This window comes from Syngnathus floridae, chromosome 1, assembly GCF_059516105.1.
Source record: "Syngnathus floridae isolate MCC-2025c chromosome 1, RoL_Sflo_1.0, whole genome shotgun sequence".
NCBI lineage: Eukaryota > Metazoa > Chordata > Actinopteri > Syngnathiformes > Syngnathidae > Syngnathus > Syngnathus floridae.
The window spans coordinates 7,572,767-7,595,801 of record NC_142413.1 but is presented as its reverse complement, the minus strand read 5'-3'; the positions used below and the strand labels follow the sequence as shown (position 1 = coordinate 7,595,801).

At 42.6% G+C, this 23,035-nt stretch overlaps 1 protein-coding gene across 1 annotated transcript in view; it reads right to left on the bottom strand.

The window, feature by feature from the left end:
• Window positions 1-4,250: 4,250 nt before the first annotated feature.
• inppl1b (inositol polyphosphate phosphatase-like 1b) overlaps window positions 4,251-23,035 on the bottom strand; it is a 60,194-nt gene continuing 41,409 nt past the window's right edge. Inside the window, exons 31-33 of the mRNA XM_088389865.1 lie at window positions 22,849-22,900; window positions 19,485-19,653; window positions 4,251-4,466 (exon numbers count right to left, since the gene is read on the bottom strand). The gene's annotated coding sequence lies outside the window, so the exon portion shown is untranslated. The remainder of the gene's footprint in view (window positions 4,467-19,484; window positions 19,654-22,848; window positions 22,901-23,035) is intronic.

Sequence of the window (23,035 nt, the reverse complement as noted above, 5' to 3'; positions counted from 1 at the left end):
TCCTGCAGCGCCATCATTACCAGAATTCTGCGTAATTAGATCATCAACACACGGCTAACACGAGTTAAGGCAGCACTCATGGGAAAGTCTGAGAGGCATGTTCACTTGACTTGCACATATTACCCCTTTGAGCCACTAGTAGGGGCTGGTGAACAGTTGACACCACTCCTTCCCTTGCAGGCTTGGATTTAAAAAAAAAAAAAAGTTGTTTGCACAGTGCAAGGAACCAACAGTGATTTCCGTGGAAAGTTTTGTTTAAAGACACAGGTTAAGACACCACAAGGCAGGTAGACAAACAAGCAATGAGGGCCTGGGTGTTGAGTTACACACAAGTAGACTGAGAGAATGATTAGTCTGACTTTGTACACACATTTTTCTTCTCCCACACAAAAGAGTTTGGTTTTTCAATTAGTATACTGCTTTTTAAACACTTAATGTAATGGTCATTGACTATATGACTTCGAATTCAGCCTTACACAGGAACTAAAAGCTTTTTATCTATACATAAATTGAATTTATAAGATAGATTCAAAAGATGTTGGAATCTATCTATCTATCTATCTATCTATCTATCTATCTATCTATCTATCTATCTATCTATCTATCTATCTATCTATCTATCTATCTATCTATCTATCTATCTATCTATCTATCTATCTATCTAATTTTTAATCTTCTACTACTACTACCATCCATGCATCCGTCCATCCATCTGTCTGTCCGTCCATCCATCAGTCAAAAGCAATCAGCACACACTCATCTTCCAAAACAGCAACATGGGCCTTAGCGTGAGGTCATGGAGAATTACCAGGAGAGGAAGGTTCTCCAGGAATACGGCAACGTGCCGCAAGCTCGCAGGAAAGAAGTCAAATACTACAACGCTGTGACATGCACGTAAGTGCTGTGGGAAAGCAGCAACTTGTCCCTCTTCAAAGTCTGTTAAATCAAAATCATTATAAAAACCACAATAATAGGCTCACTGTGACGTTAATACCTCTCTGGGCGTGTCAGTCAAAAGTGAGCTTGAGCCCTTAGTGAAGGAAGGAAATGATAGATATAGGACTTGTTAGATTGCGCAAGTGTACTGATGAAATGGGTCATCTGGATAATTCACAATGAAGGCATTTTTAAGTTGTATTGCCTAATTTTTTGATTGTGAATTTACATATATATATATATATATATATATAATTCACAATTAAGGCATTTATAAGTTGTATTGCCTAATTTTATATATATACTATACTATATATATGTATATAAAATAACACACACATACACACACACAGGCAGACGAACAGACGGATGGATGGATGAATGGATGGATGGACGGCTGAGCAGACAGATGGACGGATGATGCATTCTAGCAACAACAAAAGTGTTTCCTTCCACAGTGCAATGTGTCGTTGATTTTGCCCGAAGTTGTCAGTAATGCGTGTGAAATGCAAGTTGGATTAGTTGGACTTTGCGTTTTTGCTGTTGAAGCATGACTCTTTGACCGCACTTCTTCATGAGACACACCTGGCAACTGGCTGTTGTTGTTGTAAGGGCAAATAGTTGGTGAAGCTTCAAACAGCAGATAGGCAGCATACCAGGAAAATGACAGTACAGTACAGTACTATACTAACTTTCTGATGTGCTTGCCAATTTCTCAGTCAGAAATACAGATAGCAATTGTCACCCTTGGCACATTATAAATCTAGCGCCAAGTTTCTCAATCATTACTGAACCAAGGCACATATTTTACATTTATAAATCTTTTGACACCCATCGTACCAAAATGTCACGGAACAATTATAAAGGTAAATTTGGTGTAATGTACTTATTTTGAAAAAAATGAAATGAAAAAAACTGCTTGAATTCTATCTTGTTTCTCAATTATGTTGCCAAATGACTGGCTAAGGTTTTTATATATCACAAATATTAATCAAATAACAAAAAACATGTTTTGGTTGGTGAAAAAATGAATTACAAAAATGCTTCAGTCGTTGCTTTAATCCATCATTTTTTTGAGGTTCCTCGTCATTCATCTGTACGTAAATGGGCGTCCATCTGTGATGGACTGACGGACCTTCCATCAGGCCTTCAAAATAAAAATAGTATAACAAGACATCACTTTGGCGTTTGACAGGATGCGTCCAAGTGAAATAATTGGCCTGTTTTTTTAATGCTGGGCCTGGAAAATATATATATATATTAAAAAACTGAATGATTAAAACTAGGGCATACAAAAAAAAAAAATCAAAGCTGTACTGTGCTTTCTTGAAATCAATTACTTTGTCTCTTCCAATGACCAGCTGAACACAGAAAAGTACATCAATAGTTGGATTCCAGACTTGCAAACCGTTTCTAGGTGGGTGTTCCGTGTACACTTAGTAGGCACAAAGAAATACCACGGAAGTTGGTTTTAAGGCCCGTTGAAGAGGAGGACCAACGTACAAGCTGGAGATACAATCAGAAATTGTGATACAGCATAAAAAACTACAAAGGGCCGCGAGTGATCATTTGAGTGATCTCCTGATGTGAAACACGCTGCACCACACTCAGGTATGACTCATCTGAAGGCAAGCGCAGCCCAAAGCACAGCACAGTCACGCACATCAAACAAAACAATCAGCGTCGTAAAGTTGTTGTTTTCCGAAGATTTCTGTAGATTTGGACGGCCAACTTGCTAGTTGGGACAGCAAAGTGACAAGCGAGGCCCTTGCGTGGGAGAGCTATGTACCGACATGCTGGGCGCGTGCGATAATCAGTCGGCGCCGTATCTCGAAGTATGTAGGCGGTAATGCCTTGAAGGGGAGAAATTTAGTGTCGTGATTCCCAACCACTGACGTGCTAACGCCTGAAACTGGGTATCACACACAGCTGAGTTGGCGCTTGTCAAAGGTTCTCTGAAGAAAATCCAAGAAGGCTACAGGGATTCCCAACCTTAGTCTGGTTATATATTCAACGTAGTTGATTTGCTTGGAGCATTTGAGTTGATTTTTAGCTGATGTGACTTAAATTTGGTCTAAACTCACGCCTGATTCGACCGTAAATACTGCTGTCCTGATGTATGTCCATATATTATTTTTTGGGTGGTACCTTGGCTTAATGAAGACTGGGAGAGTTTCTTCAACTGACTTCCCTCCTCGGCACGCAGGCGACACCACCCGGTGGGTGTGGTCCAGCCCTTTGAGAATGCATGTAGGTGTAACCCAGTCTTTAAAAATAGCACAGGGGAGGACTTGGCTGTCACCATGAGACAAATGACAAGTCGTCCGCGTGCATGTATTTGTGTTTACAGTGTATTTATGTCAGGAAGGACCGTGTGAACGTTGCTTGATTGTGTCAAGCACAGACATTGCAGGAGTGTGTGACGGCTCCCTCATCCGAGACGGAGACACACACGACCGAGCCATGACAAGAATGTGCGCCATCGTGAGAGCAGTGAAGGTTCACGCAAGCTTGCAAAGATCCAGAAAAAAATGGATGGAAGTGTACAGCACAAAATTGGACACACTAAAAGCTGGCGCAAGCCCAGCTCACTCGGGGGAAATTCACAAGCTTGATAAAAGACATTTAAAACAAAGTCTGGTAGCTTAATGCTAACTTCTATTCAATTCCATTGACAGCTCAGCTAAATTAGCAACAATGTTAACTGCTGGAGCTGCGACGTATACAAACAGCACGCAGCCTTATTGTCCGTCACAGCCTTCAGCTAAGGCCATCGGACCATTTTCTGTAGCACCTCTACTCACTAGGGCAGGGTCCACCTGCCGACCAATCACGTCATATTTGTGCCACTTAATTTGTATGTTGTTTATAATTAATTGGTTTGTGCCATGCCCCATGTGTCATCTGTCTGTTTGGCAGTTGTCAAATTTCACAAAGAAAACGCCCTCTATGAGAATGTTCAAAGCAGACATTATTAAAATCAAATATTGTTTTTGGACTTCCATCCAACAGCAATTATATTCTCGTCTACTGTTGACAAACAGAACCAAACACATTTTTTGACGGAAGTTGCTAAGTAACCGCAATTGCTGGAATTTATGTCTTGAAATTTTTACAAGGTCAATTTAGGGCTTGTGATGAGCAGCTGCTGGTCTGTGCTCAGTCCCTCGATCACACTAAAAGCCAGTAAAAAAAAAAAAAAAGTTTGAAGAGGTTTGCATAGTTCATGCTCTGCAGTGCACAACATTAAGGAATGTATCAAGCAATTTGAGGTGTTGCATGGAAAGACAAGAAAAGTACAAGTTAAACACAGCTGATCGATGACTGCTTTTAAAATTGCCAAATACATCACATTCATCCTCTCCACAAAATTAGGCAAGTCATTTTGTTTTGTGGTAAATAATCATGGAAGAAACTCATGAGTGTGTGTGTGTATGTTTGTGTGTCTGTGTGTGTGTCAGCCATGTCTGCAGGGTGAGGTGGCGGCCGATGCTTTGGCAGCAGGTCTGGCACGTCTTTCAGGCCCGAACCTGCACACAGGGCGAGAAAAGAGGAGCCGAGTCATCATATAGGCTTGTTGTCCTGGCGTCATATATTTCACTTTATTTCACTTTGCCATCCCATAAATGCCCAAACGAGCATCGCAGCAACATTGTTCCCTTGACATGTAAATGTCCTGTGTAAATGTCACATTCATGGCAGCCACATTTCGCAAGAGATTCAAAAACAAATGGTGCAACACATCCAGGAAATGCCAGTTCATAATTTTAAGGCTAAAAAGAACATCGGATGTGTTCATCCTGTAATTCATGCCAGTGTGCTAGTCAACTCTGAAAATGTAATTTCCTACACAAATTCTCTTTTCTAAAGGATTTAAATTATTAGATTTCATGATCAAATCTAAATTAAGTTGAAACCGGCAACAATTGCTATTTTTCCAGTCTTGATTCATCTTATGAATTGTATTTATTGAATATCCTCTTCGATAATGTCATCGCGCATTTACGATTCCGTGGAATGGTGCTTATACAGTATAGGTGAAATTTCTGTCCATCTGTAAAAAAAAAATTCCCAGGTGAGATATGTGCCTCATTTCAATTAAAGTCGGGGAATTGCACTAGTACACCCTGCTGCTTTTTAATAGAACTTAATAATGATAATAATAATCGTAATAATAGTAATAGTTTGTCTTAGCTCACTGCACTTGCGAAACATGTTTGTTCCTGCGCTGTCACTGCGCTCCGGAATGTGTGGGAAGTATTGCGGCAAACAGTTTTCGCATCACAATTGCCGGGTTGATTAAGAGCTTTTGCCCGGGACAAGTGTTCAGTGTCAGCACGTGAGCTGCTCAGTCATCGAGATGCTTTACTTGGCGCTACATTTTCCAAAAGAGCAAAAACCTCAGCCTGCAGATGAAAGGGTTCCCTGAATCACATCCGCAAATGTCTATGGTAGAGTAGAAAACTTTCCACTATGTCGGTGCACTTTTAAAGGGAGTCTGTGTCGCCCGAGGCGAGTAATTACTCCACATTGTAACCACGACACAAAAGTGACTTTAGCGAGTGTATCAACTGCGTAACCTCAAAGGAAATCTCCATTCAGGCGCTCATAAAAGAACGTCTCATGAGCCGCGATGCGCCGAGGGATTAGCGAAGAGAAGCAGGTGAAGTCCTATGGCTATACGCGTTTGCTCAGCTGTACGCCGCCGCGCCCAAGTAACCCAAGGTCGAGGATGTAGCGCTCCATTTTGCTCTTTTTCCACCCTTCCGCCTTGCTATTCTTTATATTTGCACAGGTGAGAGGACCACAGTCCAACAGGTGTGGGCCTTGAAAGTCCGGTTTGCCTGGCTGGCTGGAAGCTGTGTACTCTAGACGGATGGATGGATGGATGGATGGATGGATGGATGGATGGATGGATGGATGGATGGATGGATGGATGGATGGATGGATGGATGGATGGATGGATGGATGGATGGACGGATGGACGGACGGACGGACGGATGGATGGACAAATTGATGATTTATGGACAGGTTGGGTGGATGGGAGGCTGGCAGCGTGGGTGGGAGTATCTTTCCAGCCAGCGCTTTTGTCCATAGAGACAGACAGCAAACATACTAACATAGAAAAACTGAGATGTACTGTCAGTGAGTGATGCACTCTAGAGATTATTAGTCATAATGGCCTGCGGGGTGGGAGGCAGCCGAGCAGTGAGGATGCGTTGGATGTAAACCTGTGCGCAAACTTGCACACAGTATGAATACCTGTTATGTAGTCAGTAAACCCCGACAAAACTCATTCAAGGAAAATAATTTTTAGAGATGAAATCTTCAGGAGTAAGCTCAATTTCTTTGTTTCCAATTAGATATCAAATTTTGAGGGTAACGATGGAAAATCTGTGCAAAGATGAGAACTTATTGAGCTACAAGGAGGACCGATTTTTTTTTAAATCTGATTTTACAACTGCTTCAGGCTGGCATTGGGTGAAAATACCCCGCGACAACCCGCCGTGATGTATTCCAGTTGAACAAGGTGTTCCAACAAATTTTGAGGACACGCCTTCAGCTTTCAAATGAGAGACACTGTTCATGATTTAAAAGCCTCGTTTTACATTTGTAACCATTGGAATGTTCTGTTCAAAACAGCAACACTAAATGGGAGTAATGTGGGAGGGTGAGTCGAGTAGAACTTATATGTGGGAAAAGCACCTCTGTAGTTTTTGCGTAAACTCGTTCAAGTACAAGGCAACGAATGTCAGATGTACATAAAAATTGGTTGGGGCAGGACACAAAACCATCACACACAAACCGAGGCCAGGTGCGACGTAACAGAGATGTGTCGGGTAATTGTCGGGAGCAAGGTGGAGCGGCGCGGGAGTGGTAAAAGTGAGATGAGCTGTGGTTTGCTCCCGTCGGGCCAAAAGTTCAAAGTGAGGCAGGACAAACAGGTAACCTTAGACGCCATGTGCAACGCCTCTCACGTGTTCCGCTCATTGTCTTTTACCGAGCCCAAGCTCGGGTTTCTGGAGCGCGCCGATCTTCCTGGGATAACCCGCCCACCCCTGCCCATTCTTCACCTTGGACCCCAAGCCCCGCCCCTGCTGAAAGTAAACACGGAAATACAATAGGTGCAAGCGCACAGACGTATAATGTCAATATGTGAGTATAAGATAAACAGCTGACCTGAGTTCACACGCACGTTGAGTGATTACTGACCCAGATGACAAATGCAGAGCTGGTAAAAACACATTTGTTTAGGTCGGAGTGGCAGTTCGATTACATAGTTTGTATTAATAATTTCATATGTATATAGCTGTGGCTAGAAAGTAAAGTGTGGAGAGTCTCTGTCCCCGAGTTGCACCATCTCAAAATATCCATTCTCTTTCTCCTTTAATATACAACACAGTTTATGCTGTGTGGAGAATCAAAAGCCACACACAACTTCTACTCGGCAATCGGTTGAAATAACATTTGTGTTATCCTTCAACCAAACTGAGCACACTGCAACGGGTGACTGGCACGTGTTGAGAATTGTGCATTTTGTGAGTGAAGTAAAATCCGAGTAATGGCGGGTGGCGTGGTATGTCGATTGAAATGTGACATAATGCTCTAAAACTGGAGGGACGAGTTTTCACTCAGCATAATTTTCTCATTACACTCATGTCAAGGAGAGTTGCTCAGTCACATGAGGACAGAGGACATGTACACCCCAGGCAATATTCTCGATCTCCTTATATGCGTGCCTGGCTCTACCTCACTCCAATAGTCTCCCTCTTTGTTTGTTTACCTTCTTTTAACATGTCTTAACAGTCTCATTACCACTCCAAAAACATCCTTTTGTTAATTTTCCGTCTTATTATTATTATTATAGAGTTGTGACTATGCCTGAGCCTATCCAGGAAAAACCCGATCATAGGTCACATGCATCCATCCGTCCGTCCGTCCATCCATCCATCCATCCATCCATCCATCCATCCATCCATCCATCCATCCATCCATCCATCCATCCAGCCCTAGGTTTAATTTGGAATTTTGCATTATGGTTAGTTTTGATTTAGTTTTGATTTCAGTTTTTTATCATTGAGTTAACTCGTTTTTAAATTGTGTGTATTTGTAGTGAAAATTATTGTGTAATACAGTTAAGTGAACAACAATTCCTGAACAACTGCTCAACTATCCTTCCTCATGACCAAAAAGTCCAACCGAAATAAATATGATCAAAAGACTATTTCAAGGTAACCCCAAAAACCTTATGGAATAGAAATAAAAAATAAAATGAATTGACAAAGATCAAAACGATGGACATATTATAGTTAGCTTTCTAAATGTGGAATGTAGTTTCAGTTGGATATCCATTTAATTTAATTTTGTTGATTTTTTCTCACTTTTAACTTTGATTATTTTCTTAATTTTTCTTAATTATACTAAACCATAGCAAAGACAAACACCATCCTGCTTTAATGAAGCTCTAATGAAACAAATAAAATCATTTATTACTTTACACGACATTACTTTTAGAACAGACAGCGGCTAAATTATTGTCACAACAGGTTCTGATGTGATATCGTAGACGTCTGCCAAGGTGTGTTTACTGTAATATTATCTGCAATGGGATACCGTAGATAGCTTGAAGCAACCCTGTGAGCCAGATGAGTTTTTGAGTAGTCCAAAGCGTTAGTATCATACACTTCTACAGATTGCACATCAAAGTGTCAAAATGCGGTTGATTTTACAGTATGTTTCTCTCCCCCAGGGTTCAAACGATTTTGCTTGATTCATTCCATCGAGACGGTGCTGAGGTTCACCGCTACGGAAACAAGATAATTGAATATGTCACAAAATCTTCCATACATGCCGCAGCCACTATTATCTAAAGTAACATTCAGTCAGTTATGCTAGTGCACAGATGTCAAATTCAAGGCCCGGGGGCCAGATACGGCCCGCCACATCATTTTATGTGGCCCGCAAAGACAAATTGTGCATCAAAGTTGTGTCATTACTAGAATTTCAAATTGTCTTCACTTTTAATAATATCTTTTTTTTTTAAATATTTCACCAGTTTTTACTCGTCTGATTTGAAAATGAGTTATTTGTCAGTTTGTTTTGTAGCTTTTACTGTATATAATATGAGGTGCTCATACTTTTATTGGGGTTGACAGTCATAATGGCCCTCCGAAAGAAGCTATGACTAAAATGCGGCCCGCGAAAAAAATGAGTTTGACACCCCTGATCTACAGTAACATTCTGTCAGTTATGCTAGCGGATCACTTTGCTGCTGAAATCATGGGAAATGCGTTGCTACTTATTACTCATCATATCAAAGTTGACCTTGAGACCAAGTCAGGTTCTCCTTTGCATGTGTGAGCCCCTCCGGAGCCCCAGGGTGCCACGCCGAGGTGTGAATGCTAACACGGCCCAATCCGTATGCCACAGAGAAAAAACAATCCATGCTAATCTGCTGCCACAGACAGGAGTCCAGTTAGGCCAATCAGCGGAGGAATCATCAGGAACGGCGGGGGCTCACGGAAGCCCAGATCGGGGCGCCTGATTGCGGCACGGGTGATTTGCGGCCCCAGAACAATGATGGCTGCCCAGCTCAACGCCAGAGGAGGCTGCACCACAAACTCACCTGGCACTCACAGACCAAAGTCTTGTACGACGTATTACCTGAAAGCTATATTTGGGTTAAAGTAAAGAAAATCACTTTGATAGAAGAAAAAGTCTTTGGCATTCGTCCCAGATAATCAAATGTAATTTTCTGATATTAAATGTACTTGTAAATAATGGAAATTAAAGGTAACAAAAACAAAGGCAAAATGGCCGCCCTGATGGATAAAAAATGTATTCGTATTCCACAAACCCATTATTTTTCAGAATACCGTGTTTAGACTAGTGGTAACGCATGGAACACGTTTATTGTAAAGAAAATGTTTGACTTGACGTTACCATTAAGTTCATTACGTCAACTTCAGTGGCGTACAGATGTTGTCCGCATGTTAGCTAGCACACATTAGCCTGGCTATCATGCGATTCATGTGCCTCAACAAGCTCAAAACTGAAAAAAAGATGACATTCGGACTGCACTGGATTCTTTCTCTAACCACATTGTGCTTTTTCAGAATGGCTGGGAGCTTTTGAGTGCCAATAGTTCTACCACGACAGAATCAGCAGTAGGTGATTTCGCGGGACTTATTTAGTTTTCTGAGGTTCCGGGATTTTGTCAGTCAACTATTTGCAATAACTATACGCTAACAAACTCTTTGTAGTCTAAAAGAGGTTCACTTGTTGTCTCCTTCAACGTAACAAGGAAGTGGAGGGGTGTTGGGTGCGTGCCCACCAAATTTTCACCTAAACATTCCCCCGGGGCTTGCATTTGACCCTCCGCATTTCAACCAAAACAACACAGCAAGCCACTTCCTATGAACTGGGCCTAGATAAAACGGGAAGCTACCTTGTGCCCCGCAGCACAATATGGTAATACCACGGGAATGACTGAGGTTTGCCTGAATTGGAAGGGGGGCGGGGGTTCAGATCTTAAGCGTGCATAAGGGAGTATTCTTTATATTGCCCTCCCTTTGATCTGCAGTCATCATTTACCAAAGAGCTGGAAGTCCAAAGGTTGAAAGTTCACTTCAAAGTGACTCTTAAAAGTTCCCGTAAGTGAGCAAAACACTGGATCGTATAGGCTAATGCAAAATAAAACTTTATAAAAAACAAATGCAACTGTATATATTGTGACAAGCCACATCACAAAATAACTATGAATGTCTATGACCTTCAGGGGTCGTGGCCTAATGATGTCAGATCGTGTCTCTGAGAGCGTCTGGACTTGAATTCGGATCAACTTCAGCTGCTTAAAAATGTTCTTCGTTTGTGCTTGTGAGTTTGGATATGGAAGTGTCAAAACAAACCGGCTTGTCCAAGATCCCATCTTCAGGGTAACGCTTAACTTGCAGTGAGAAACACCTGATGCGTACGTTGGAATTTTATCCACATTAGGCCTGACTTCAATCATAACATACAGGTATGTGATTCCATGACGTGTACAGTATGCCAATTGTATTGCTGCAAAGCACGCATTGGAAATCCAGCCTATGGTGTGCTTCAACAAGACCATTTTTCATGACATATTTTAAAACAATACTTGGCAGCACACACTTGTGACTCAGTTGAAATTGGCTAACTGATTGTGTCAGTTTATGTTGTGCAACATCACGTCACTGTTCTGCTATATTACTGTTCACTTTTCACACTTTGTACTTATTATCAGGCTGTTTTATACATCTGTAGTTTTTTATAATTATATATGGCGTATATAGCTGTAAAGTTAAAGCAGTTGACAGGTTGATGTAATATTTGAGCTTAAAATACGATATAGAATATGCACATTTACATGTATTGTGGTGAGTCCAGCAGAGCCACATTGCTTACATACTGTAAATTACATTCCAGCAAAGGCGTTCGGGAAATAGCCTCGAGTCAAATCTGCTGTTGCACGCGCAACTCACGTCGCAAATTACTGCTGTTGCACATATACATTTACTCCTTGCTTCATTTTTGTAGGAACTCTAAATTATCAATGTTGTTGTAGTATTCATATGGAAACTTTTTAAAAAGCCAAAGGAACCAGTTCTTACAAAGATGTTCTACTAATCTACTCTGGAAAGTCTGTAATGTTTAATGTTCAAAATTAGTGTGCGTTAGCAACCAATGTTAGCATACTTGACTCCAGGATTCCAGCGAATCGGATTTAAAACTTGAGACGCCCGTCTAGTTCACGCAATTCTTTGAACCTTATTCCTAATAACTTTCAGTCATGACAGCAAACAGAGCCCACCAGAAGCAAAAACAGTGCACCTTCCTATAAATAGATACACATTTCCGTTGAAATATTTTATTTCAGTATTCCGTGTTCTCTTGGTGGGAGGTGGTGTTAGCTAACCGCCGCTGATAGTGAGCCACAGTAGATCGATGCATACAGTATCTTAATAGCTCATTGTCTTCTCGTTGCCTCATCATCTGAGCTCAAAAAACAATGTGCCATTGTCATCAAACTAATTAAAATGATTTGGCAAGTGTTTCAAAGTGCCAAGGCACTGAAGAAGGAAGGTTGCTCATCCTTCATGCATGTAGAGAAGTACAGTAGCACCATTAAGAAAGAGTCTTGGTGTTTTGTCAGAGCAAGGCAGCGCCCTGGCCCTAGCCCTGGCCCTGGCTGGCTGTCTTTCTCGCCGCGGGTCGTGTGTGGGAGTGGAACGCGCTTTGACGTATGATATTGCACACACACGACATTGCTCTCAGTGTAGACAACAGACAGGTGTGTACTCGCACATGTGCAACCCCCTCATCGCCACCACACACCTTACAAGACAGGAGCCGTTTTTGTTTGAACCCACCCAAGTTTGTTGATTTTCCAAAGACTGAATAATAAATGACATTCTCAGTTTCAGATTTGGATTTTGCGTGTGGACGCTGCGTTTATGTGTGAGTATTGTATACACTTTCTGTGTTGCTTCTCCATTTGGTACGAATAGGATTGGATGAGGTTGAGTAAGGTAACGGTTTTTATATAATTACAGTAACATGATCATTTATATTAGGCTATGTAGTTGGCCTTAGTAGGCAGGTAGGTAGGTAGGTAGGTAGGTAGGTAGGTAGGTAGGTAGGTAGGTAGGTAGGTAGGTAGGTAGGTAGGTAGGTAGGTAGGTAGGTAGGTAGGTAGGTAGGTAGGTAGGTAGGTAGGTAGGTAGGTAGGTAGGTAGGTGAGTTGGTGGGCGGGTCGGTTGGTTGGATACCAAAACTATTTTTGATGAGTTTATACATGAACACATTTTGTGGGTTTTGTTTTGGTATTAAAACACCAGTGCGTTAAAGTGTCTGAAATCGAATAAATTATTTTTCGACTATAATAGACTGGATGCTGTTTTGCTCCTCCCCCAAATATTCCCGAATTGTCACTTTGTTGTGTAAACATGTGATCAAGCTTTGCCATCGTTGGCTGCTTCCTGTTTGAGACCCCGAGGGTGATGGTGACTCATATCAGAGAGAGCTTCATCCTCTTGTTGTCACCATGAGGTGAAATGACCTCCATCATCTGCTGCTGTACAGTAGCCAGAACGAGGTTGCATGGGGGCAAGGAGAAGGGCGAGGGGGGTTAAGGGGTGAGGGACTTGATGGAAGGGTTTTAGGGTGCCTAGAGTTTTTGGGGCTGAGTGGGTCTATTTAGCCCCCAGCAGATTGCCCATCTCTCCTTCCCCCTCCCCTCCTCCTTCCAACCTTCTCCTCCCCCTGGCTTTTGTGTGCCCTGAGCCCACTCCTCCCCCTTTTGTCACCCGGGCATTCCGCTTTGGTTAGCACGCACAATGGGCGCTCAGTGCTCACTCTCCTGACACTGCATTCTGCATGTGCACCAGGGGAGTGGGCACGGGAAGGGGAGGGATATTGGGAAGAGGGGGTGGGTGGGGGTTAAAGGATGACAGCAACTCACCCCATGTGACCAAAATGCCAAGCATCAACCTTTTTTTCAAAGGAGTCGTAACTTTCACCGCAAGGCTCCAGATGGGCAGTAAACAGCAGTGCCCGCTTGGCACAGCCAAGCTCCATCCAAACAAGCAAACAGGTGTCTCGCATGCATCCATTGCCCAAGTGCTGCCCCCGTGTGTGTGCGTGTGTGTGTGCGTGCGTGCGAGTGTGTATGTGTGTGTGTGTGTTCCCTTCATCTGCACGGCTCGCTACACAGACCAAACGGAATTTTAAGACCTGGGCTTCAGACCGTTTTTTTTTTTACTCTTTGAGGGGGGCAGAAAACAATTAATTCCCACCCTCTGCACCCAACAGTGAAGAAAAAATAGCATTATTAAGACTTTAACATGTTTAGCAATGATCTGGAGTCCTTGTTGGCAATATCATTTAAGGAGGTGTGACATTTCTTGGCTCATACAGATGATTTCATTTCATTTTGATTGACACAATGTTGATTGAAATTGTGGTTATGATTTGCATTGGATAATGAGTGAAGTGCAGTTGGGTTGGAATGAAGCTTGAAAGTGGTGAAGCTGGTCTCAAATGCTAAAATTGATCACATGGGAAATACATAGATGCCACTCTGCCTTCAGTAGCTGTCACATCTTCCTGTCACTGGGCGTTTCCACACTTTGACAACGAGGCGCTCTAATAAAACATCCACGCCAGTGCCAAGGCAAATACAAGACAATGCCAGGAATGGAAAAAATGTTGTGTCCACACTTTTTCTACTGCTTGATGACGTTGCTAACTCACAAATGGAATGCTTTTTTTTTTTTTTTTTTTTTTTTGAAGGCCTGACGTTTTTGACAGAATGTTATGCCAACGTGACCCCAATTTTTCCAAGTACAGCTTGATTGAGTTTATCTTATTTGTGATTATACATAAATATAAGTACATCAGAGAATACATTTAAATACAAAATATTGGCAGTATTTAGTATTTAGGCCATATAATCGAGCGCAAAACTTTAATATATAAAGTCAAACATGCTCTTATTTTGGTTTTTAAGGACCTTAAAAAGACCCCTTGGTTACTGCGTTGTTGTTCAAATTTGATTATTCAAATGTGAGCGTACCTCTGTCCATTCACATGTAAACACATGATTGGGAATGTATGTATCAGAAATCGCAATTTTGACTTTAACCAGAGTGTTTGTGTTGTGTTGCCAGCTAAGCGATGTCAGGTGCACCAAGTTTAGCGCAGAGGTGCCCAATGCGTAATGCAAAGCGACATTTAATTCCTACTTTAGGTGGAGTGCACATGGGCAGGCAGGTCGTATGGGGGGGGGATAGGGAGTCCAGCGGGGGTTAGTTTGGGTTTCAAAGCCGCTGCTTGTTCGCCCATATTTCACACTGCAGTGACATCTTAAAGCCTAGACAAGCCTGCTTGCTTGGCCCTCTCTTTTACTTTCTCAGAAAAAAGGGGATTTGAGGAGTTAGGTTGTGGAGGGGGGGCACTAAAATATATGCAAATGGTTCCCCTGAGGGGATACGAATTTTATGAGTTTAGAATTTAGTTCAGCCAACCTGAATAATCAAATGTGGGAACAAAAACAAAGAGTCCCCCCCCCACCCACCCCGAGTCCATACATCCCGACTCCCCCTCGGACCTGATCACCGTCTCTCCATCTCTGTCCTCACATACGCAGTGGGTCCAAACTCTCATGAGGAGGTGGAAGATGAGGAAGGCTGTAAAAAAAAAAAAAAAAAGAGAAGGCTTGCCATACCTGATCAGGCACAGGCGCCGGCTTCCTGATTACGCCGCCATTTTCCCAGCGGGCCGCCAACGCCTCACCCTGCCGCCGTGAATATAGAGGGCCGGCGCTCGCTCTCATCTAACGGCCCAATTAAGTCACTTTTAGAGTGATTTTGTCTGCTTTCGCGGTCTACACCCTAAAAAAGACCCCAGTGAGTCATGGCTTTTTTTTTTTTTTTTTTTTTTTTTTAGTCCTGTCCTCTGCTGCCATTTACAATGTGGGAGGTCTGGCATGCAGCAAGTTCTACATGACTGAACATAACATTACAACAGGTGGTGAATTAAAATATGCGCTGTATGGAAAATGATCTTTTTGTAACACTTATGTTTAGATTTGCAGCCTTGTCATTTAAATGGATTATGAATTACATATGATATATTAATTAATGGAAAAAACCCCACAATTCAACTCATCATTTATCAACTGATTCATATCATTATTAATGTTGAAGATTTCCTTTTATTTAGATTTTCACATTTGCCACGAGAACAACAAAATGTGAAGGAGTCAACATTGCCGTGTGACGTCTGACAGATAAGTTTTTAACTCAAGCCAACAATCTCACCTTTGGCCATTTCTGCGTCATCCCAGATCATTTTAGTTCAGCGTCAGTACATTAATTGCTCCATTACAATTTTTTTGCTGATTGTCTAAAAAAAAAATCACATGGTTGATCACCAAAAAGTTGGAGTAGCAAGTTCAGATCATAGTGAGAAAATGCTTCACTAGTATATGAAGTTGATTTTTTTTTTTCTCTGACATATTGGTCATGCCTGAGTAGGCAGCATGTGAGGAAGTGGCGCAAAGACTTCCAATTAGATCATGTGTCAGATCAAGTTGATGCACAATGACACCAACCCAAACAAGATGTAGATCCCCACGCAAATCTGCTTAAAATCGATGCCCCGCTCCCTCCTACCCTTCTTAACCCCCCCCCCCTTCCCCTCCTGTGTCAAACGGCATTACGTCGCATTGGAATATGGCATAGCGCCATATCCAACACATGGTCTGGACCTGTTGCTTTTGTGTTTCCAGTGCTGTCTAATGACCAATCCCCCCGCCCCACCGCCCCCCTCACGACGCTCCCCCCCACACACTTTTACTCCATCCTCCAGTAGGCAAATCCTTCAGCTTTATTGCCCAGACTCAAGGGCTGCAGGTGCACCGGCCACAAAAGAAAGAGAAGGGGTTTTTCAGGGAAGGGGGGGGTGCTGGGAATAGAGAATGGTTAGTCGGCAGATAAGAGAGGAAGGAACCGAGCGAGACCCCCGCCCCACACACAACCACCCTCCCACTCTGATTTAACCTCTTCACCCACCCATCTCTTACATCCCCATCCTGCACGTTGCTATGGAAAGATGGAAGGAAGTTCCATGCTAGTAACGAGTCAAACAATCCAGGGCTCCGATCTAGTTTAACAAGGTGGTGCACAGTTTTGCCTCACTAGTTTTGCTACTAGTCATGTGTACAAAACTCAAGATAGAGATTGAATAAATGAAGCTACTAGTGCGTGACACACACTATACCCACTCGTTGAGCCAAGTAATGTTACAAGTGCATCATAGGCAAGTTCGGGAAACTCATGACTGGTTGGACACAATTGTTGTACAAGTGCCTTGAATTGTCCTACTAGTGAAGAGAAAGAGGTTCGTGGATCTGAAGATGGACACCCAGGCTATCGAATAAATGCTCAAAGGATTTCACACCAGTGCGAGCGATCGCACCTGGCAACCTGGCACCACCGAGCCTTTGTGAGTGTGTGTGTGTGTGTTTTGTGTGTGTATGCTGGTAATGTCCACCAGCCTTTCATCTGAGCAAGCAGATATGGCCCCTAATGTATGTCCCACCGTTGGCCCCTGACCGCCTACTAACACTCATGAGCCGACTGATCGACCAATGAGATGTCTATAAAAACTGCAGCTGAGCTTCGAACCCCAAAGCTTCTAACGGTGAGTCAGACGTGCTAACTGCTAATCCAACATGCTAACGGCTAATCCACCATTTTGAACAAGCCAATGGGGCCCCTATCCTTTGTTGTCTCAACACTTATCTGACTGTGTCAATCAAAAAGTCAGCGAGGTATTACAAACCCGCATGTGGTGTCGTTTCAAAAAATGCATGAAGCAAACATACTAAGCCAATTACTTCTTGATTAATCGATTGTCTTTTATTCAGTCTCTTTTTGCGGTCCGGTATGAAATAGCCCATGTGACCCTGTTGGCGACGACTGATCTTAAAACTGACTCAGAGCCAGTTATACATAATATACACATCAAATTGTTGTCGACAAATTGAGTGAAACAAAACGTCTTTCTTTGATGAGGTAGCATGGTGAGAGCGAGCAAAAAGTACAAAAGTAGGGCAGACTCCACCACATCGCCACAAGCTGCCAAATGCACCGCAACCGTAGTAGAAGACATGCAACACACCCACTTCCAGTTTACGCAATCTGTTATTGCGAGCACAATTTAAAAACTTAGTGAATCAGGTGCCGACTCTGGAAGTTCACAAGCCCTTTTGCGGCCAACGGAGCAAAGCGAGACACCCATTTCCTTATTCCCTGACCGGCCCACCTGATTGAGACACACCCTCGGGACGCGGAAGACAGGCAGGATCTCGCGCCTGCATCGGGTCGCTGGCGCATGACATTGAGTAACCAGGCCACGTTGCCTATGTTACTAGAGCTGCCATGTCTGGAACACGCCCACGGGGACAGGAATAACAGGCCGCTCCAGAACACGAGGATGTATCTGAGACATCGTGGCACCCTACCTGCCTGCTCACTTTCCTTATCTTCCGTCCTAATCCTCATTCGCTTCCACCATCTGCTCCTACGGGTCCGCGGAAAAAAAAACGCCGTGTATAAGACGGGCTCGGTTTCATGGTGGACCACATTTCGGTGGTGAACGGACAACGAAAGAGCAAACCTAAGATAACTCGTCCGAGTAACATTTAATTGCATATTAGCAGGCAAAAAGAGGGACTGGTCAAGGAAAAGACGCTACCAGTAATTTGTGCTAAAACAGCTTTAAATTGGGAATCTTTGTGGCTCTAATGTTGAAAATAAAATTTTTAGTAAGAAGTTTTTTTCTACTAGTGCACACAATTGCCTTCCTACTAGTGAAGTGATGGATATGAAGGATATGGAGTAAATGCTTTCCATAGCCGTCGAACAGCACACATGTAACATGAAAGCGACTGAGGTTCGAGAATTGGGACGGAGTATTAAAAATGTGCTTCAATGTACTTGGTTATTCATGCCTGAAATCACTTGCTCCCCCTTTGCTTCCCCTGACTTCTTTCCCCTGGCCGAGCTATTAAATCAGCATCTTGACCCCGCAACCCCAGGCCGTGACCATAAAGAGCCCCCCCGTGGTCAGCCAGGCCTGATTGTAACATTTGAATATGAAACGGGGGGCCTGGAAATAGCCCCACGAGCGCCCCCACTTACCGGCCCGACTCGGCCGTCCAGCCCGAGGCGCATCCGACGCTTGAGGATTTACTTGGACTTGAGAGAGGGCTCAAGTTGGTGTGTGTGAGGGTGTTTCGGGGTGGTGGGGGTATCGGGGTAGGGGCTGAGTGAGAGTGAGGGGCGCAGAGTGGGGCGGGGGGGTGGACATTTGAATAAGACAAGAAGCAATCGGTGTTTACATGACAAAGGAGACCGCCATCTCCCTCTGATTGGTGTCACAGTGAGGTACTAAAGCCATGCAACCCCCCCCCCCCCCATCCCCCCATCCAAGGAGGGGGTTACATGATGCATGGACCTCCGTCATGTTTATGCGGCCAAGGTGTGACGACAGGGATGGGCCACGTCGTCATCGTCAAGTTTCAGGTTAACAACTTTGTGCGCATCTACTTTCAGCCGAGAGAGCTTTTTTGCATTTTTCTGACGAGGCGTTAACAATTTTAAGTTAAGGTTAACTCACACCATTTTTTGAGTGCCTCCAAGGGGGGGCAATTTCAATGTGTGTTTTTTTTTTATATATTTTCAGCCTACACCATTCAACTCAAGGCAAAGCTTATAAAGTCCATTTGAATCACAATAATTGAGCGTAGTCTAATTAGAGTTTTGTGATTTCTTCATTCTTTCTTTTTGAATTCAAAATAGAGAAAAAGGATTAAGCAAGTGAGATTCATTAATGAAGCTTTCTTTGTGTGTATTGTTATTTTATTTTCCGTACCGCATTGTTTATTTTATTCTATTTTTCAAAAAGTCTAACTTGATAATCAGCATGTGAGCCAGGGCTTTGATTTGGCGATAGAGTACCTTGTTGTTTCAAAGTGTTGTATCCCAGACACCAGAAACTTGAGGCAGATATATTTTTGCTGACTTGAACATGTAGTAGCAATCATTTTTCCCAGGTCGAAGTAGCTGTATTTGATCGACGGTTGACAGTTGGTGTGGTTTCAGCACATCCAGCACACGCCCACAGCATCTGAGAGTAAAGAAAATTGCATTATTTTTTCATTGTTTCCTCATTATCTGTACTTAATCATTCAAATTCATCTGTGTTGGTAATAAAGCTTGGTGACAAAAAAAACAACATATTACTCTGGAGAAAAAAATCTCTAAATCAGAACATCTTTATTTTAGTAGTGTACAGTGAAAGAATAATGAAACAATATATATTTCAGATAAGCAAAAACCCACCATCTGTAATATATAAAAAATATCCCTTGAAAATTGTTTGATCCCTTCAGTTAAAATAAAAAAATGATGAACAAATCAGTCTTCTGAGAACCATTATCAAGCAAGTATCTTGAATAAATCTGTTGAATTAAACTCTTTAAAATGGAACCACTGAAATCAATAAATAAAGTTTTCTACCTTGTAATTAAGTGAGATGTACCTGTTTACGAGAAAACAAGCCGAAAGTAAATGAATCATCCCAGTGTAAAGCAGGTTTTATCGGCTCTGAGCTTCGATTGCACATTAAAATCAAACATGGCAAAATGCAGTTTAACGTGTTGAGACACTTAGGTCCGAGCCAAGTTTGATCAGAGGTAAATTTTCTTGTTTTATTTTTAAATGCCAAGGGCTAAGGTGAGGAAAATGTGTCATCCACGCAATTCCGCCAATCTTGCAGATAAGCGCAAAACAGTTAGTAGAGCAGCTGTATATTTATCTATTCATTGACTTTATCTCTCGGGCCTCCACATGTGGCCTCGTTCGACGACTCGTCGTTACAAACCATCTCATTATTCACCTGAGGCGCTAAGTCCTTCACCCTCTCAGGTGCCCCCCTCCCCTGGCCGAGCTTCCCCCCCCCCGGCCGGCACCGGTGCGGCCCACGTAGACCCTCTTCACGGCACTGGACGGGAACAATGACAGAGCACAAGATGAGAGGGGATCATGAGTAGGCAAATCCGAGGGGGCCTCGAGGGGGTTTTCACAGCTCGATAAGTTTGGACAATTTGTTGACAATCCCTTTTATTATGACTCCCGCGGGAGTGTGCATAAATATTGATGCTTTTGCCGGATAAGCTGCAGTTAAGTCTCGCTGCTTAGCGCAAATGCTCTCAACTTTTTATATCCAGGGGAGGTATTTTTCCAAGGAAAACCCTCAAAATCCCAACACCAATTAATTAAAAAAAAAAAAAAAATGCTGTGCTGAATCCTCCTGAGGCTTCCGAAGCAGCCCTGCGGGCCACACATCCAAGAGAGATGGCCCGACTAACTCTCCATGGCAACTAATCAATAAGTGACACAGTCAGTCAGCAGCTGAGTGTGTTCAACACCCCCACCAACAACGATTATAAAAAAAAAAAAAGGGGGTCCCCTGGGTTACATTTGGCTTCACATTATAAACCTCACACGCTTGCAAACATAAAGGCCGCTTGAGCAATATGATAATAGAAAGTTGATAAAGGTTACTTTCTTTTACTTTGTCGGCATTACGTGTGTTATTGTTGTTGGAATTTGCATTGTGGTGTAATTGACTGTGACCAACACGATCACCCTGTCATATAATAATTGCAGGTTTCATTTTGTTTTGCTAGTGATTAGCAATGTCCTCCTAACCAAAACAAACATTACACCAACATAACTTAAAATGAAATTTGACTTAGCTAGCTTTTTCACTTTGGAATAATTTGCTCATTCAATGTCATTAAATTAATTATTGTAATCAAACAAATAATTTATTAGATTTTATATAAGAATTTATGTTGCATATTTACTTGATTTATCTCACCCAGAAAATTGGTTACTTATATTTGCGGTGTCGGGCCCTATGTCTCAATTTGGTCAATTTAAAATTGGTTAGTCCATATATAGGTGTTTTTTAAAAATATTCTTCCCAGTAATTTGTTGGATTTATTGGCAAATATTTAAAAGTCATACAATTCAGTACATACATGTACATATATGTAAGATTTATTTGAATGAATAATGATTGCGAAGAATGATTTTGCTTTTATTACCCATTTTAAAAAATCAAATGTACCCCTTCTAAGAGGTAGACACTTGCAAGTGGGCAACAGGCCTAAACGGCGCTCAAGAAAAACATATGTGTGCGTGGTCGCATGCGTGTGTGCACGCGTGTGCCATGTGAAGGTGCATACAATCGGAGGGCTCCTTCCATTGTGCGTCCGTCAATCCCCATTCCCTCTCACTGTCCTCCACAAACGCTAATCAATAGCTGTGTCCTAGATCAGAGACCTAATCTCCCCCCGGAGCCGGGCGACCACTCGACATACTGTCCCAAGGCGTACATGCTCGTGTGCGCACGTACACAAGTGGCCCCATTTCCTGCCGCCTTCCAAGACGGGTCACAAGTGGGGTCAGAAGAAGTCGGGTTCAAGACGAGGCTGCATGCTCCAGTGTTCCTAGACAAAGTTAATGCGGGCCACAGAAAGGGACCATCTGCGCCAAGCGCACTTTGACACATTCAAGTCTCCTTAATGCATTGGCAGGTTCATGGCAAAACCGTCTCTCGGTCTACTTGTGCCCGTTTTGTGGCTTCACGCTCGAAGGCAACGTCCCGACAAAGCACAGCGCTGCCTGGAGATAAGAGTGACCCCAGTTTTTCGATAAAAATAATTTCGGCATTGTTTCGTCACTAGGTTGTCTTGATGATTTGACTGCTGCGGGATTAAAATTCGAATTCAGTCAGATGATCTATCTGTTCATATTCCGCCCAATGCTTTGTTGGATGACGCATCACAGTACAGACAGGCAGTGACCCCAAATACTGTATCGAACTACTTTAGTTTTAATTGCAAAATATTTTACATTGTTTTCTTTCAAGGTGTGTTTTAGGTCGCTGACGTTTTGGATAGCTCAAATAAAGGTTAACATGTCTTTGTATCCTAAATTGCTCCAAGTTTGTCCTTGTGTGAACTTTATATTATAGTGTGATGTTTAGCCATAACAACTTTTGCCACACAAGCGCACAAAATCACTCACACGCACACACAAACACACACACACACCATTGGCCTTTTCCTCAATTGCCAATAATGCATTCACCGGATTTAGCTTTGTCGGATTTCTGATTGGCTGAAATCCAAGTGGGCAACAGTGCCAACTGTTGCGCTAGCATCCGTTCTTGCAAAGAGACTTTTTTTCTCAAGAGTTGTAAATTAACAAACAAATGAAATAAATAAATAAATAAATAAACAAACAATACCTGTACATACTGTACATGAAAAAGGCCTTGGAGAAAACAGGCAGACGTTTTTCTGCAAAGAAAGAGAGAAAAAAAGAGAACAAAACATCATCCACTTTGCTTTGAGCTGTTTGTGTGATTAGTATGCTATTTGTTTGCACAGGGACAAAAGAGGCGCCCAGCCTTATTACGTTCATATTCGACAGTT